Source organism: Natator depressus, chromosome 5, assembly GCF_965152275.1.
Source record: "Natator depressus isolate rNatDep1 chromosome 5, rNatDep2.hap1, whole genome shotgun sequence".
NCBI lineage: Eukaryota > Metazoa > Chordata > Testudines > Cheloniidae > Natator > Natator depressus.
Window position 1 is genome coordinate 123,293,022 of NC_134238.1, and position 9,706 is coordinate 123,302,727.

Sequence of the window (9,706 nt, forward strand, 5' to 3'; positions counted from 1 at the left end):
TTCTTTGATACCATTGTAACTAAAAAAAAAAAAAGGAAAGTAGTACTTGTGGCACCTTAGAGACTAACAATGGGTTTGGTTTTTTTTTTAAGATGCACATCAACTAACTCCTGGAGTTCAACAAACTGGGTTTCTATTAACATTTTGGAGCCCTTCTGTGGACCAGCGTTACTCCGTTTATGCAGAATTTGGGTTAGTGCTTCAGCACATCTGTCATATCCAGAAGAGACAGATCATGAGCATCTAATATAGCTAATTCTCAGAAGCAGCAGTTGGGGTTTTTTTTAATATAAAAAAAGCATTTGCAAACTTTCCAACCTCCTCCTCTTCAATCTGTTATGTAGCAAACTCATTCTGTGTCTGACTTTGATTAAACCTATGCTATTTTTTTAATAGTGATGTTGGCCTCCTGAAAAATCTTGGATTTATTTGAATGAAAGCTGAAAATTTAAATCCTTATTTCTCAGTTCTGTAGCTAGTTTAGTCTTGAGTGACTGAGACAGTTGAAACACTGGAACTAAACAATCATGGTCAGTACCACAGAAACAAGGGACTCTGTATGAAACAATATCTGGCTGAGAGAGAAATAAAATGTACTCTTCTCTCCTGCTTTGTGGTGAGAAAACTGCCTAAGGGGTGTTAACATTTGATTTGCAATTTAAGCTTCTAAGGTAAGCAGGAACTTGGAACTATTATGAATGACATGATTCATTTTTTTTAAAACCTCACAGTCCCATGACTGTTTTTTAATGGTTACACTTCTGGCTTTTGTTTTTTTTCAGGCACCAAGGAAATGTGCCAAGTTCATGAATAACATTAGAAAATGCTGCATTTTATGTGGTAATCATGTTGATGTCAAGGGACTAACAGTATTGTACTATGTCAGTCTCACTGCATCTCCATTAAAACTAGATCATCACTACAATGCAGTGTTTTCTAATTTAATCTTATGTTGATGTGTTGCCTTATTGCTAATCTCTTGCCTTTTTCCAGTTTTGTTCCAAAACCTATTTTTTTCTATTTTCCAGCTGTTTTCTTTATCTAGCACCTGTGTCTAAAACTCTCCCACTCACAGGAAGAAAGCAGAGATGGGGGTGGGGCAATTAATGCACTTAATTTTAAGAATGAATATGAACATGTAAATGAAACCTATATTTAACTGTACTTCTGGATCAGTTTTTATAATAAAACATTTGTGGTTATGTGAAAGGCCATAGTGGTAGGGAGGGCTGCTCTCTTCAGAAACAACAGAAAAAAAATTAAAATAAACCTTGAATCTTTTAGATGTAACGAACTTAGTTTTCAGCATATCAAATTATAGTGTTTCTAGGAGGACATATTACAGCTTCAGTAACCCATGTCTGACTGCTGTTGCTTTCTTGGTCTTCCTATGTGAAGCAATATCTCAGAATAAGCACTCACTACTGAACTGACCCATCTTGTAAAATGAGCAATATCTAATCTCCAAACCTGACAATTACAAAAATAACCTCACCCTGCTTGTGTTCAGACTTAATAGCCGAGCACTATAGTGCCATCTCACATGAAGCTATCAGTATGTTTATAATGTTATGAGATACATCTGAAAATAAACACTACATTTTTGTGCTGATGTGTCTGATTTGATTTAATTATTCACTTAATCCTGACTGGAACACTGATGGCCTGCAGTGGGTCTACCAGTCGGTGTGTTGGTCTCGGTGGAGTTGGTTCTCCCCTACAAAGCCCTAAATAACCTGGGACGGCCTTACCTGAGGGCTTGTCTCTCTCCCTGTACCATGCTGCCATTTGCAGGAATGCCTGAGCTGGAACCCTCTTGTAATAAAGCAAAGCAGGTGGCTGGCAGGGCATTTGGTGTGTGGGCTTGAGGACTCTGAACTGTCCAAATTTGGTGACCTGCCAGGTATGTTGTAAAACACATCTGTTTGGGTATTTTTGGAGAAGGTTGAAGGTATGATTCCTAGAAAATGAAGTGTCTGAAAGGAGGTTGTCTGGCTGCCTGAGTTCCCATTCACTTGATTATTTTAATTGTATTGCTAATGCTATGCTAGGGTACTGAGATCCTTGCTCAGGTGTCTCTTGATTATTTAAATCTAAATGAAAAACAAATACAATCCTGTAATATTACCAACACGACCTTATTTGTCTTGAAAACGATGCCCCTTGTTGCCAACTCTTCCTCTCTTGGGCAGAATGCTATATGGAAGTAAATAGCTGGAAATATCTGGTGAGGCACCTATAGTGGAAGAAAAAGATTTTGAATCAGTTGTGACATTCCTTAGGGTGCAACGTGAATTGCTGGTCTGTTATGTCCCCTTAGATCTCCAGCCTGGATTGCCTTTTACACTGCCTTACTGTCAGAACAGCAACCTTTCCAGGCTCTGTTCACTCACAGCCCCTAACATGTAAAGTCATTCCTAGTTGAACACGAGTGCTATGCCCAGCCAGCCATGAACAGATACAAGGTGACACCAGCATATCCCTTGGTCCCAGCCTTGCCCCCTAAAAAGTCTTGTACTATTCAGTGGCCCACTGGAATGTACTAGCTCATAATTAGTCTGTCATTCCAACAGTGGATAATGAATATGCACCAGCCTTGTTTCAAGTGTGGGTTTCCCAGACACTTCAAACAAACACTGGTTTTGATAAAACAGTAAATCATGTTTAACTAGAGAAAGACAGATATTTTAAGTGATTTACAGGTGATAAAGCATAAAAGTCAGATTTAGTTACAAAAGAAAAAGATAAAACCACAATCTAATTTCTAGACTTTACCTAGGCTAACTCTAAAAGCAACATCAGTTGTCTTCCCATTAGATGCAATATAGTTCACAGGCTGGTGCTTTTTCCAGCCAGGAACTACTCCCCTTCGTTCAGTGTTCTTCAGATATTTAGTAATGTCATGGGAGAGGAGAGGTGGCCAGAGGCTTTCTCCCTCCCACTTCTTCTACTCTAACCCTTTGTACTGGAAAAGTCTTTGTGGGGTCATGGGGTCAGCAGTTCCATTGTGAACTTGTTCTGCAAGCTGTCCTGTGGCATTGTAAATAATTTGTTTATAGCTCCCCTTCTGGTGAATCTGTCATTAAGCAGGCAGAATGACAGCATATTTCAGTAACAATCATAGTAAAATCTCATAGCTCCATGTACAATCTTGATATGTTAACAGGACAATGTTGTTCTGTAGACTGAGTTTTCAAATGATACAAGGCATACTTCAAACAAAATATATCATGACCATACAAAAGTGGTGAACATGGGGTGCAGGGTGTCACATGGGGTACAGTATATTCCACCAATTTAAAAAGTCCCTTGGTGTTACAATAATTTTTTAAACTTGCTCTCCTCTGTCATGGAAAAAGGTCTTAGCTAACCTAGCATCAGTCGGTCTACTGGAAAAGTTTGACAAGTTAGAACACATTTGTTGAGTTCTCTGTCTAAACATACATAACACCATTGTTTGTCACTTGGTTTATCTGCCTGTAGCTTCTCTATAGTGATACCAAGAGAGAGTCTTACATTTAGATCCATCTGCCAGTGTCAATTGCTTATAATGCAAACTTGGCTTAAGCGCAACACAAACAAGCCAATGGTGTCTCTGTGCACTCCACACCAGGGTTATGGTGCAGGTGATGGTGGTTTAAACACCAAGAAATCCTTGGACATTTAATGGCAATGGCTGTGATACTCCCACTTCTTATTTGATCAGCTGCCCCTGGGATGACCAGATGCCTATGTCTACACTACAAAATTAGGTCAATTTTATAGAAGTCAATTTTTCAGAAGCAATTATATATAGTCAATTGTGTTGTATCTAGTCAATTGTATAGTCAAAGCATATTAAGTTGGCGGAGTGCGTTCACAGTACTGGGGCTAGCGTTGACTTTCAGAGCGCTGCACTGTGAATAGCTATCCCACAGTTCCCGCAGTCTCCGCTGCCTATTGGGATTCTGGGTTGAGCTCCCAATGCCCGATGGGGCAAAAACATTGTCCCAGGTGGTTTTGGGTACGTCATCAGTCGTCCCTCCCTCCCTCTGTGAAAGCAACAGCAGACAATCGTTTTGCGGCTTTTTTCCTGGGTTCACTGTGCATGGAATAGAATCATAGAACATCAGGGTTGGAAGGGACCTCAGGAGGTCATCTAGTCCAACCCCCTGCTCAAAGCAGGACCTATCCCCGACTAAATCATCCCAGCCAGGGCTTTGTCAAACCTGACCTTAAAAACTTCTAGGGAAGGAGATTCCACCACCTCCCTAGGTAATGCATTTCAGTGTTTCACCACCCTCATAGTGAAAAAGTTTTTCCTAATATCCAACCTAAATCTCCCCCACTGCAACTTGAGACCATTACTCCTTGTTCTGTCATCAGCTACCACTGAGAACAGTCTAGATCCATCCTCTTTGGAATCCCCTTTCAGGTAGTTGAAAGCAGCTATCAAATCCCCCCTCATTCTTCTCTTCTGAAGATTAAACATCCCCAGTTCCCTCAGCCTCTCCTCATAACTCATGTGTTCCAGTCCCCTAATCATTGTTGTTGCCCTCCACTGGACTCTTTCCAATTTTTCCACATCCTTCTTGTAGTGTGGGGCCCAAAACTGGACGCAGTACTCCAGATGAGGCCTCACCAGTGTCGAATAGAGGGGAACGATCACGTCCCTCGATCTGCTGGCAATGCCCCTACTTATACATCCCAAAATGCCATTGGCCTTCTTGGCAACAAAGGCACACTATTGACTCATATCCAGCTTTTCGTCCACTGTAACTGCTAGGTCCTTTTCTGCAGAACTGCTGCCGAGCCATTCGGTCCCTAGTCTGTAGCGGTGCACGGGGTTCTTCCGTCCTAAGTGCAGGACTCTGCACTTGTCCTTGTTGAACCTCATCAGATTTCTTTTAGCCCAATCCTCCAATTTGTCTAGGGCTCTCTGTATCCTATCCCTACCCTCCAGCATATCTACCACTCCTCCCAGTTTAGTGTCATCTGCAAACTTGCTGAGGGTGCAATCCACACCACCCTCCAGATCATTTATGAAGATATTGAACAAAACCGGCCCCAGGACCGACCCCTGGGGCACACCACTTGATACCAGCTGACAACTAGACATGGAGCCATTGATCACTACCCGTTGAACCCGACAATCTAGCCAGCTTTCTATCCACCTTATAGTCCCTTCATCCAGCCCATACTTCTTTAACTTGCTGGCAAGAATGCTGTGGGAGACCGTGTCAAAAGCGTTGCTAAAGTCAAGGAACAGCACGTCCACTGCTTTCCCTTCATCCACAGAGCCAGTTATCTCCTCATAGAAGGCAATTAGATTAGTCAGGCATGACTTGCCCTTGGTAAATCCATGCTGACTGTTCCTGATCACTTTCCTCTCCTCTAAGTGCTTCAGAATTGATTCCTTGAGGACCTGCTTCATGATTTTTCCAGGGACTGAGGTGAGGCTGACTGGCCTGTAGTTGCCAGGATCCTCCTCCTTCCCTTTTTTAAAGATGGGCACTACATTAGCCTTTTTCCAGTCATCTGGGACCTCCCCCGATTGGCATGAGTTTTCAAAGATAATGGCCAATGGCTCCGCAATCACATCCACCAACTCCTTTAGCACTCTCGGATGCAACACATCCGGCCCCATGGACTTGTGCTTGTCCAGCTTTTCTAAATAGTCCCGAACCACTTCTTTCTCCATAGAGGGCTGGTCACCTCCTCCCCATGCTGTGCTGCCCAGTGCAGTAGTCTGGCAGCTGACCTTGTTTGTGAAGACAGAGGCAAAAAAAGCATTGAGTACATTAGCTTTTTCCACATCCTCTGTCACTAGGTTGCCTCCCTCATTCAGTAAGGGGCCCACACTTTCCTTGACTTTCTTCTTGTTGCTAACATACCTGAAGAAACCCTTCTTGTTACTCTTAACATCTCTTGCTTGTTGCAACTCCAAGTGTGATTTGGCCTTCCTGATTTCACTCCTGCAAGCCCGAGCAATATTTTTATACTCATCCCTGGTCATTTGTCCAATCTTCCACTTCTTGTAAGCTTCTCTTTTGTATTTAAGAGCAGCAAGGATTTCACTGTTAAGCCAAGCTGGTTGCCTGCCATATTTACTATTCTTTCTACACAGCGGGATGGTTTGTCCCTGTAACCTCAATAAGGATTCTTTAAAATACAGCCAGCTCTCCTGGACTCCTTTCCCCCTCATGTTATTCTCCCAGGGGATCTTGCCCATCAGTTTCCAGAGGGAGTCAAAGTCTGCTTTTCTGAAGTCCAGGGTCTGTATTCTGCTGCTCTCCTTTCTTCCTTGTGTTAGGATCCTGAACTCAACCATTTCATGGTCACTATCTCCCAGGTTCCCATCCACTTTTGCTTCCCCTACTAATTCTTCCCGGTTTGTGAGCAGCAGGTCAAGAAGAGCTCTGCCCCTAGTTGGTTCCTCCAGCACTTGCACCAGGAAATTATCCCCTACATTTTCCAAAAACTTCCTGGATTGCCTGTGTGTGCAGATGCCATAGCACTGCTAGCCGTCCTCATCAATGGTGTTTTGCTCGCTCCACCGCTTCCGCTGCAACTCTGCTATCCTGATCTCCTGCGAGCTGGAGGCTTCTGACTCAGGCTGCTCTCCCAGCCGGCAGCACCTACCCCTGCCTACCCCTTGCTCCCATGGCTCATGAAGCCTGGACAGTAGTAAGGAGCAGTTCAGCTATAGGCTGAGCAAGTGCGGAATGGTGGTAGAATGTGCCTTTGGACATTTAAAAGCTCGCTGGCGCTGTTGGTCAGACCTCAGTGCAACCAACATTCTCATTGTTATTGCTGCTTGCTGTGTGCTACATAATATCTGTGAGAGTAAGGGGGGAGATGTTTATAGCAGGGTGGGAGGTTGAGGCAAATCGCCTGGCATCCGATTTTGAGCAGCCAGACACCGATTCGAAGAGCACAGCAAGGTACGCTGCGCATCACAGACTTTAAAAAACAATTTCATGACTGGCCAGGCTACAGCGTGACAGTTTTGTGTGTTTCTTTCTCCTTGATGCAAACCCACCCCCTTTGTTGATTTTAATTCCCTGTAAGCCAACCACCCTCCCCTCTTCGAAATAAAGTAACTATTGTTTTGAAACCATGCGTTCTTTCTTAATTAATTACAAAAAAAATGAGGTAACAGACAAGGTAGCTGCTGGTGGTTTTGGGTACATGTCATCAGTGACCACTCCCTCCATCCATGAAAGCAACAGCAGACAATCATTCCTCGCCTTTTTTCCTAGATTGCCTGCGCATATGCCATAGCACTGCAAGCGGGAGCCCACTCAGATCACCGCTGCGGTTGTGAGCATTGTAAACACCTCGCATTTGCCCTTGGAGATTTTGGCATTACGTCTTTTGGAACGGAGTTCTGATAGCACGGATTCATCTGCCCCTACAGCGATCAGATCCAGTTCCTCCTGTTTGGTCCATGCTGGAGCTCTTTTGTGATTCTGGGACTGCATGGTCACCTGCCCTGATGAGCTCGCCGTGCTGGCCAAACAGGAAATGAAATTCAAAAGCTCTCGGGGCTTTTCCTGTGTACCTGACTAGTGCAGCTGAGTTGAAAGTGCTGTCCAGAGCGGTCATAATGGAGCACTCTGGGATAGCTTCCAGAGGCCAATACCATCAAATTGCATCCACACTACCCCAAATTCGACCCAGCGATGTCAATTTTAGCTCTAACCCCCTTGTCGGGGAGGAGTACAAAAATCGATTTTAAGAGCCCTTTAAGTCAACCAAAATGGCTTCATCAGGTGGACGGGTGCAGGGTTAAATAGACCTAACGCCGCTACATTCGACCTAAACTCGAAGTGTAGACCAGGGTTATGATCTAATTAAGCAGTGAGATTTGCCAACTGCTGAATATGTTTCAACCAGGAGCTGAGGCTAGCAGAGCATAAAAATATCAGATTCCCTTAGAGTTAATACTCTACTCCATGGCTCTACTTATCCTGCACCACTGGTTCCTTGATATGTGGCAGTTTTAATTGTGCTTATAGATTACTGTTTGAGGTTCCAAACCCTTTCTGATGGACTCAATTTCTCAGACTTGCTCCTGTTTGCTAGGCAACAAGAGATGGAGGGACTATTCCACTTCCTCTTCCATTTTCAGGGGGAGAGAAAGCCCCTCGCACAAAAGGCTGTAAAAAAGAGCAGGAAGACAAAGAGATCAAGAAAGGACTCTGTAGCTTCTCATTCCTGGGAAGGACAATTTTCTAAATCTGAGCTAAAGCCCCCAGAGGAGGAACCTCAAAACAAGTTGTTTCAAGAGGAGTGTTTTGTTTCCATCCTGGCAAGTAGTGTCAGGCACTGAACAACCCCTGGAAGAACCTCAAAAGGAGGAGGCATCAAAAGATGAGATGAATACATAGAATAGATCTAGAAAGAAAAGGGAGTGAAACCACTCAAATACTTTCTCTCAGTTCAACATCTCAAACCTATCTCCCTCTACATACAACACTAGAAGATGTAATTAGGGCTGAATGCAAAACCCAGCAAGAGCTCAGAGGCTGGCCAAGATGCAGTATCATGTTCATAGATCCAATCCAGACCTAGTTACTCTACCAAATGTGGATGCAGCCCTGTCATCCCTTGTCAAATACAGGATGATCCCAGTTAAGGGTGATTTCTTCCCCAAGACCAGACAGAGAGGAAGACAGATGGCTTAAGGAGGAATTCTGAAGCTTCCTCTGACACCCTCTAGGTATCCACAGCCTCCATCTCTTCTACTTGAGCCATTCTGGCATGGACTGATTCTCTTTCAAGATCAGAAAATACTTTTGTGTGGGAGCCATTCTGAGAGAGCTTGCTTAGCAGCAGCCTCTGTAGCAGGCACCTGTGTGACAGCCTCAGATTCACTGTGAGGACAACGGGCTGTGACCCTGCCTCATGTAATCACTTATGGCTAAGGTCATGGAAAAGGCTGATGCTCATGGCAGACAGATGCTGGCCAAGGCTATTCAGTGAGCCTCTTGACAAATCCACAGCAGGATCCTCTAAATAAATCAAATGACGACTTTCCTGACATCCAGGTCCTCGAAAAGAGAATGTAGGCCTTATTTATTACAGATCACATTACTCCTTTTGTTCCTGCTCTGCTAAGTATCTGTGGAGGGACACCCAACCACCCCTTGGCAGATGGAACAGGTCCAGGAGCACAAGGGGCAGTCGTGATCATTCTGGAAAAACCCAATTTTTAATCAAGCATGACCTGGGGCTGACCCCATGACATGGTCACTCAGACAGGGAGCAGGCAACAAGAATCTGCAGCTGGTTGCATCCACACCACGTCAGACAAACGAGTCCTGGATGGAGTCTGCCTGGGTTATGCATTAGAGTCATAGGTGAGTCCCAAACCTAGGTTCTTGATCTCCTGAGCTTCCCCCAACTAGATGAAACACAGCTGCATGAAGATGGCTATAGATTACCTTGCAACCACCCCCAGACTATTTACCCAGGTGCTAGTTATCCCAGCCTCTCAGAGAGGAGGGTGCATGCATATCGTTTCCTGTATGGTCTTCTGATCAGGTCCCACTCCTTGGAATGAGTACAAGAGACAATTTTCTGCAGAGCCGAAGTTCTAGAGCAGCATGGCTTCATTATCCACCATACAGACAGCCCATTGAGTCTAGCACAGCCCAAGTTACACTTGGAAGTCATGAGAGATACTGAGCTACACTAAGTTTTTTTAACAACAGACAGGATA